Source organism: Zingiber officinale, chromosome 4B (assembly GCF_018446385.1).
Source record: "Zingiber officinale cultivar Zhangliang chromosome 4B, Zo_v1.1, whole genome shotgun sequence".
Taxonomy (NCBI): Eukaryota; Viridiplantae; Streptophyta; class Magnoliopsida; order Zingiberales; family Zingiberaceae; genus Zingiber; species Zingiber officinale.
Window position 1 is genome coordinate 69,653,472 of NC_055993.1, and position 8,842 is coordinate 69,662,313.

Consider the following 8,842-nt stretch of genomic DNA (forward strand, 5'->3'; position numbering starts at 1 on the left):
TATCAATACATAAACAAAATTCCTCAACATGTAACAAAATCCCTACACATTACCTCGATCAAGCTTCTGGAATGGGGTTGCTGTCGAAACAGGAACACACAACAGAACAGAACCACCTACTGGAATCAACTCCTCTGTACGGATCAAACTTGCTGCTGGCCACAAGGGAAGTTGCTGAACCAGAGAACACCACAGAGCAAGCATCTCTCTGCTAGATTCCAGTATACTATTCGGTTCAAGGTGAGATCACGGATCAGATCAAGAAATAAACATCTGTTGGGTTCTTCGGGCCACGAAAACCGCTTTTTCGCGTCGCGGAAACCCCGAAGGACCCAAAGCCGTAGATCCGTGCAAAGATTCGTATACAAAATTCGAAAAACTATTTCTTGTACGAGTTCAAAAACTGATCTACTACTTAGATCTACGAGGAAAAAGTGTTTACCCTTGATGCGCGCCCTACGCGAATCCCGCTCTTCCAAGGTGTTGCCGGATCTCAAGACCGTCAAGCGCCGGTCCTCTAGAAGTATCCACACGGACAACTTAGGTGGAGAAAACCTCACACAAAGGTGTGCTAGTACCTTGGTAAGGTTCGGCCAAGTAAGGAGGAGAGGGAGAGGGAGAGCTTGAGAGGAAGAAGGAAGAAGATGCACCACTTGAATGAAAAATCAAATTCTCCTTCACCCCCAAAGTGGCCGGCCACTCTCCATGGTAAAACCACCAAATTAATTGCATTAATTGCAATTAATATGAAACCATTAAGAGTTGTAACCCCCATGAGGTGGCACTCAAGGATGATGTGGATCAACACCATTGGTCCACATATTGCCACCTCACTAAATGACATGGCAACATATGTAACTGTTACTCTCCGCAAGTGTACGGAAATGTCGCAAGTAATATAAAAGATTATCGTATCCACAGGGACTGGAATAAGCACTAGAAATGTCTCAATGCGAATTAGCTAAACAACTATCCAATCGTTTCAAAAGCAAAGTAAAGGTAAACAACTCTAATATTAAAGATCAACAAACAAGAGTTTAGTGTTTTGGGTTATGATAAAGGAAAATTCTAGGAGTTTCGGTTTCTTTGTAAGATTTCTTGAATGTAAATGGTTCACCAATTCTTATCCCTCAATTGCCAAACATGTAGAAAGTTACCGGTTCCCTCTTGCAATAGACAACTGGCTAAGGACTGAGAAATGTATCTAAATAGGATTAATTAGACATGTGCCTATGTTGTCCTTACACAGAAGTGCACCTATTACTATGCCTTCCTCGGATATCAACGTAGAAGCCCACGACTCATTAATCTATCAAGATACAAGGAGCTAATCATAAAATCCATCCTACTCTCTTGAATATCCCCATTTCCTCTTCAAGATTATCTCTCAAACGTCCTTACACGGGCTTGCACCTATCACGTGGATCCCTCGGATGATCGAGTGAGAGTTTATCTTTACAAAGTCCATAAGAAATCCAAACAATCAATCAAGAATGAGAATTAAGCACAAATCACCATCAATCATTCAAGATCTAATTGATACAAGCAAGATAATATCATTGAAACAAGAAAATGGCAAATCCATAAGATATTACATCAATCCATCATACAAATACTCCCTTAATCCTAGAATACAAGATCTACTCCATGAATCGAGGAAGAAAATCCGAAGAAATAGAGATTACAAGCATTCCTTGAATCCCCAATCCAAGGAAACAAGAAGAGGGGGAAAGAGAAAACTTATCTACGAAGAAGCCTTGTCTTCGGATCCAATCCTCGCTCCGGAGTTGAAATCGTCGAGATCTCCCTTAGAATTGCCCAGAAATCCTCCCAAGAATGGGAGGAAACCACCAAATCTTGCTTTCTCCCAAAGGGGGAGAGATCCCCTTTCAATTCATGAAGAAGGGTTTAAATAGAGGAGGGAATCGGGCGCCACACGGCCCCGTGACACGGCCGTGTGAGATTCACACGGCCATGTCCAGTTCCCTCTCTGCCAAACCTGCACGGTCGTGTGACTCCACACGGCCAGAACCCTTCTGCTCTCTGGAAATGATACACGGCCGTGTGGTGGGCCGTGTAGATCCACACGGCCATGTAAGGCTTCTGCTCTGGTTGGCTTCAAATCTTGACACGGCCGTGCGAGGTTCACACTGCCATGTCATCTTCCTCTTCTGTTGGTGCCAAACTCCACACGCAGGGCCGTGTGAGGTACACAGCCCGGTGCTTTCTCCCTTAGAATCCTCCAATGCATGCCCAAAGATGTAGATTCTTCACCAAATCGACTCCTGTGTACAGAAAATGCACAAAAAGCAGATCTCCGAACCAAAAGAGTAAATATGCTAAAAGGAAAGCTGGAAGTATAAAAATGCATAGATCAAGCATGCTCAAAGTATGTAAATGTGCGTAAAAACATGCATAAAAGAGTATATAATCTACGCACATCACACCCCCAGACTTAAACCTTTGCTTGTCCTCAAGCAAAATGCTGCAGTCTAAATTCATATGTTCTACAACACATTCATAAAACCCAGTGCACTTTCCTAATTCTATCAAAAAGTTTCATTAACAAGCATGATCATGGAAACAAGTAAAGTATGGTTCAAGCATAAGAATCTTGTGCGCAGTGTAAAAGTAACTCAACACCCTTCAAGTTTCAATCCATGTCCTAGTCAAGTCGTCATCAAATTTGAATTCCTAATGTTTCCAATGAAAGACAAGTAACCAGTGATAGGCACTTACTTACCATTCACTTGGTTCATATTTCTCAACTAACCCAAGGTCTCAAAGGTGTGCTCAATCTCAAGAGAAACTAAACAGTCATTTCCCCAGTAACCTAACTCGGTCTCAAAGGGGTGACTTGCTAGATTCCACTCATGACAACTATTTTTTATATCCCTTATTGTTCATTTTTTTCATTTTTTTTTTATAAGTGTTTGCATTGTGCAAAACTTATTCACAAATGTACTTTTAGCACACATGTTGGGATATTTTAATTTTTTCCAAATGAGCTTTAGTGATTTGAGCCTCATCCAGTAACCAAAATGAAAGTTGAGAGATCACCATGGAAACCAAGTACTAAGCAAACAAGATGAATCATGACTATTTCAATGACATCAACTATTCAAGCATCAAGCACAAGTGTAGTGAAGATAAAATCCTTAAGGTTGAACCAAAACTAAAACTCATCACCATAAGATTCTTAGCTTATTATTGCTTCCCAAGATAGAAAAAAGAACTACACAAAGTTTACTAGTAGCATCATGCGAACATCATAAATCGAGACAATAATCGTGCTAACATTTCACTTGAATCCAAGAAAGCATATAAGTGAAGATTTGATGTTCTCAAAATTTTTTTGCCATGATTATTTCAAAAACAAGCAAAATAAAGCAACAAGCAATGAAAATAAGAACCAACATGAAAACTAATCAAAAACTAAAAACTGAAAACCAAACTAAACAATATATGACACCCCCCCAGACTTAAACTTTTCATCGTCCCGATGAAATCAATATGGTAGAGGAGGTGGAGGTGGACGAGGGAAAGGAGGTCTACGACGTGGTTGGCCAATAGGAAAACTAGGAAAACCTGGAATCTCACCCAAGGATCTATGATACTCATATAAAGCATCAACTTGTTGGCTAGTAAGCGTCATACTCTGCATAAAATCTCTCATCCTAGCCTGATCAGTATCATAATCCTGCACAAACTCAGCCACTTGACCTTGAAAATTCCTCGTAAACTGAAAATGATTTTGTACCTCCCTAAACTGATCATCAGATAAAGAGAAGCGCCCCTCCAACATTTTTCGTTGGGAATCTTGCTTCTCATGAAGTGATTCTAGAGACGTACGAAAATCTGAAAAATCAAACCTAGAAGATCCCGTGCCATATGCAAAAGAATGCCTAGCAGTCATAAAACTAGAAGGCTGCGTATGTCCAGATGACGAGGGTTCATTATGTGGCTCAGTGTCTCCAGGTATAGAAGGGTTATCCTCAAAATCTAACTCAGAAATTACCCAATTAGCTCGGTTACGAATAGTAGTTCGTTCAGGAAAAGGAAGGGGTAAAGGAGAACCACTCCTCCTAGGAAACGCGAAATCATTCTCATCCCGAACGATCATTTTCATAGCAAGACATGTATCAATGTCAATCATGTCATTACCATGAATTATTTCCAACCCATCAACATCAAGATTTAAATTACAAGCTATTCGGGTAATCAAACCACCAAAAACAATTGATCCCGATGATGCCCTAGCTGATCTCAATAGGGTTTGAACAAAATGAAAACCAGAGTCAAATTCAACCTTATAAAGCATAGCCCATAAAGCATAAAGCTCTATCTTCTTAACCACCCCATCACTCTCTCCCCTACCAAAAATAGTTTTACTCATGACTCTATGTAGATACCTAAAGATGGGGTTTTGCATATGGGAGGCCTTAGCTCTTGAAGGCTCATAAGGTTGATCTAACCCAGTTATTGCATTCCAAAAATGATTCCAATTAAACCTTGGATCAAACCTACAAGGGCTACCGGTGGTTATTCCAAAACAAGAATTAAAGTCACTAAATGCCCATAGAAATTCTTGATTCATTAATCTAAAAGAGATTTTTCCAAAATAATCATCTTCATTAGTAAAATGGACATCCAATGAACTTAAAAATTCCAAAACAAGACGAGGATATGTAGGCAAATGTGTGTACATAATATCACTCCAATCCAAAAACCCAATCATCAAATCTACATCTTCCCTAATTCCAAGCATATCAAGAACAGTTGGGTCCATATATCTAGTACACACTATCTTTCTATTGACAAGAATTGCAAATCTAGTTACTTGATCATCATTTCTGAACACAATATTGAATTCATTGTCATTACCTTCGTTGCGTGAAGTCCTTTTGCCTTTGCCCTTCACTGGTTGTTTTCCTTTGTCTCTTGATGGCTCCTTCTCTTTGTCTCCACTAGATCCACCACCTCCTTTGCGTAATCTCTTCAAAATATTGGACATCTTGATGAGTTTAGATAGGGGAAGAATTATTTAGAGTTGTGGAACTTCAAAGAACAAAACTTCAAAGAACAAAAGATCTTAGGTTAAGAGAACAAAAGTCCAAGTCTTAGAGAGGAGGAGAATCGGATCTAAAAGATCTTGAGAGATTAGAGAGGAGTTTTTAAGAAATTGGGAGAGAAAGATATGTTTTGGAGAGTTGGGGGTGTGCGGAACACGGCCAAGATCTGGCCGTGTGAGGTAGGAGAAACTGCAGCGTAAATCCAAAACCCTCGATCTCTCCACCCGAGCCCTCTTTCTCTTCTTCTCGATCTCTCCTCTGATCGAAGCCGACCTCTCTTCTTTTCCCCTCTTCCTTCTCGATTCTCTCTTGCGAGCGACTCAACACCGACGGGGGATACTCGGAGTCGCCGGGACGTTCCTCTTTCTCCTCGGGAGATCCCACACGACCGTGTCTGGATGACAGGCCCAAACACTTCCCTTCTCTGCAACCTTTGCCTGGCCGTGTATAGCACACGGCCTGACTCTGTTTTGCACCTAACCTGAAAACAAAATCAAAAGAATGCATCAAACTAAAAGAAATTACAATACAAATCAAAACTAACTAAAAAAAACCCTTGGGTTGCCTCCCAAGAAGCGCTTGTTTAAGGTCATTAGCTCGACCACCTCATTAGATTCATCTAAATCTTGCTCTTGGAGGGGTAAGATATTTTAGAACCCTCCTACCAAGGGCTCTTATTATGGAGGGAGCTTTCATCAAAGGAGCTACAAAGTAAAGTATAACTCTCTCCATCTTCGTCTTCTTGGAAATTTTTTCAGGTGGTCAAAGACGGTTCAGATTGAGCTTCCAATTATTGGCCCATGTGAAATCTGCACATCCAAAAGAAAAACAAATCTCCCACAAGCATGTTATATAGTATAGAGCTAGAACCATATCAAGATAAGATGAATAAGTAATAAAAACTGAATCACATCCAACAAAGTCAATTATAGGTACCTCCATAAAGTTTTCCAAAAGATCACAAGAAATACTAACCTTACTTTGTTGAGAAATACCTGAAATTTCTAAACATGTAGATGTGACTTCCTCTGAATCAAATGATGGTTCTGGCTCTAGCTTAGGTGGTGATGATATCAATGATGGTGATTCTCGAGACTCTACTAGCTCTGTATAAGTCCCTACACATTGTTCCACAACATGATCAATTCTTAAAACCTCTAAGGGTTGTCTTGACAAAGGTGGTGATCCTTGAGATGCTGCTTCCACAACACAGCTCCCTACACATTCTTCCATATCATCATCATCAACACATACATCAAAAAATAAACCAACATCTATGTCCTCAATAGGAGAATCAATAACAAGAGGATCAATAACTACACTTGCAGTTTTAAGTTGATCTACCACATCACATTCATCATCTGAAAATTCGATGTCACTATAACACCTTATAAAATTTTGAGATAGATCTGAAAACTTATTTACCACTACATTATCAATAAAATCCTCATCTGAAAAATCTTCATCTTCATATATATTCAAAAATCTACACTCAACCATATTAGTGTCACAGGATTTGAAGTCTTTATTTTCATTGACCCCCACTAACCTTTGTGGAAAAGGAACCCTTAGTGAAGGTCCTGGGAAAGACTGAACTCCCTTTTTCCCAAATTCCCTTTGAGCTTTTGGAGGAGGTCCAACTTGCTTATCTAATGTTGGTGTGATTAATCGTTGAGGGAAAGGTACTTCTGGCCTTTGGGAACTTCCCAGAGAAATGGAACTGAGTTCTTGTGATCTTCTATTATTCTTCTCCTCAATTCTAAACATGTCGTTCTTCAGAAGTTCTTCATGATTTTTTTCACTTCTCAACCTAACATCATCACACTTTTCATTGGATCTTGACTGTGTAGGAGGGGGATCTTCTTTAAACCATTTTGAAACAATACTATCAAGCTTTGCCCCCAAATGTTTGAACTCCTCACTCTGTGACTTGTGAATTTCAACATTTTTAGGTGGTTGAATTTCATTTTGCTTGACAGGCTCTCTTACATTTATAGCTTACACTTTTTGAATATCTGAGGGAAATTCCATCCAACTTTTGTTCGACCATTCATGGAGGTTCAATGTCACTTGATCAATTAACGAATAAGCTTCATCTACACTTTTGTCCATAAAAGAACCTCCAGCTGATGAATCCAATAAAGTCTTGTCTGAGAAAGAAATTTCCCCATAGAATATGTGCAAAATCAACCATTTTTCAAAACCATGATGAGGGCACTGTCTTTGAAGACTCTTGAATCTATCTCATGCTTCAAATAATGATTCTCCATATGCCTGAGAAAAATTTGTTATGCAATTCCTCATATACACAGTTCTACTTGGAGGGAAAAAATGATTCAGAAATTGCTTCTCCAATTGTTCCCAACTTGTGATGCTTTGAGGACAGAGAGAATATAGCCAAGTCCTTGCTTTATCCTTGATACTGAAAGGAAATATCATCAATCGAACTGCATTTGCTGATACTCCTTCACATTTCACCAAATCACAAATCTCTAAAAATGTTTCAAGATGCAGATAAGGACTTTCTGATACTTCTCCTCCAAATTTGTGACCTTGTATCATGAAAATTATCTCTGGGTCTAGTTGGAAACTTTCTACTTCAATTTGAGGTTGCACAATGGGAGATAAAAATCTTGCAAAAAAGGGTGTAGAAAAATTTCTCATGGTCCTGCTTGACATGTTAGTGCTCATGGATATTCAAGAAGAAAAAGAAAATTATCAAGAATCAAAAACAAGAAATAAAATGCAATATGAAAAGCAAGAAAGAAAATGCAGAATTTAAATTGCAAGAAAGAAAGTGCATAATGAAAACAAGAAAGAAAAGATAAAAGAAAAAAGAAAAAATGTCTAGAATAATTCATATGCTAAAAATTGCAAGATATGTTTACAAAAGAAAAGAAGAAAGAAACAAGATCAAAAGAGAAAACAGAGAAAAGTTATATTAGAGTACTAGAAATCAAGAATGCAAAGTTAGAATTAGAATTAGAATTCCAACAAAAAGAGTTGTCAAGAATGTTATTCAAGAAAGGAAAAACTTACGAAAACAGAATTCTAACAATTAGTTATAACTATGCAAATCAAAAGAAAAAAAAAATTATGTTTAGTCTAACTCAATTGATAATTCCTAATGTTATAGCGCAGTCCCCGGCAATGGCGCCAAAAACTTGTTACTCTCCGCAAGTGTACGGAAATGTCGCAAGTAATATAAAAGATTATCGTATCCACAGGGACTGGAATAAGCACTAGAAATGTCTCAATGCGAATTAGCTAAACAACTATCCAATCATTTCAAAAGCAAAGTAAAGGTAAACAACTCTAATATTAAAGATCAACAAACAAGAGTTTAGTGTTTTGGGTTATGATAAAGGAAAATTCTAGGAGTTTCGGTTTCTTTGTAAGATTTCTTGAATGTAAATGGTTCACCAATTCTTATCCCTGAATTGCCAAACATGTAGAAAGTTGTCGGTTCCCTCTTGCAATAGACAACTGGCTAAGGACTGAGAAATTTATCTAAATAGGATTAATTAGACATGTGCCTATGTTGTCCTTACACAGAAGTGCACCTATTACTATGCCTTCCTCGGATATCAACGTAGAAGCCCACGACTCATTAATCTATCAAGATACAAGGAGCTAATCATAAAATCCATCCTACTCTCTTGAATATCCTCATTTCCTCTTCAAGATTATCTCTCAAACGTCCTTACACGGGCTTGCACCTGTCACGTGGATCCCTCGGATGATCGAGTGAGAGTTTATCTTTACAAAGT

General features: G+C 38.6%; 1 non-coding gene across 1 annotated transcript; it reads left to right on the forward strand.

Annotated features, from left to right (window-relative positions):
* Positions 1 to 7,272: 7,272 nt before the first annotated feature.
* Positions 7,273 to 7,378, forward strand: LOC121978804. Its single transcript, XR_006111149.1, has one exon. It is a non-coding gene; the product is annotated as a small nucleolar RNA R71 (small nucleolar RNA).
* Positions 7,379 to 8,842: the final 1,464 nt, after the last annotated feature.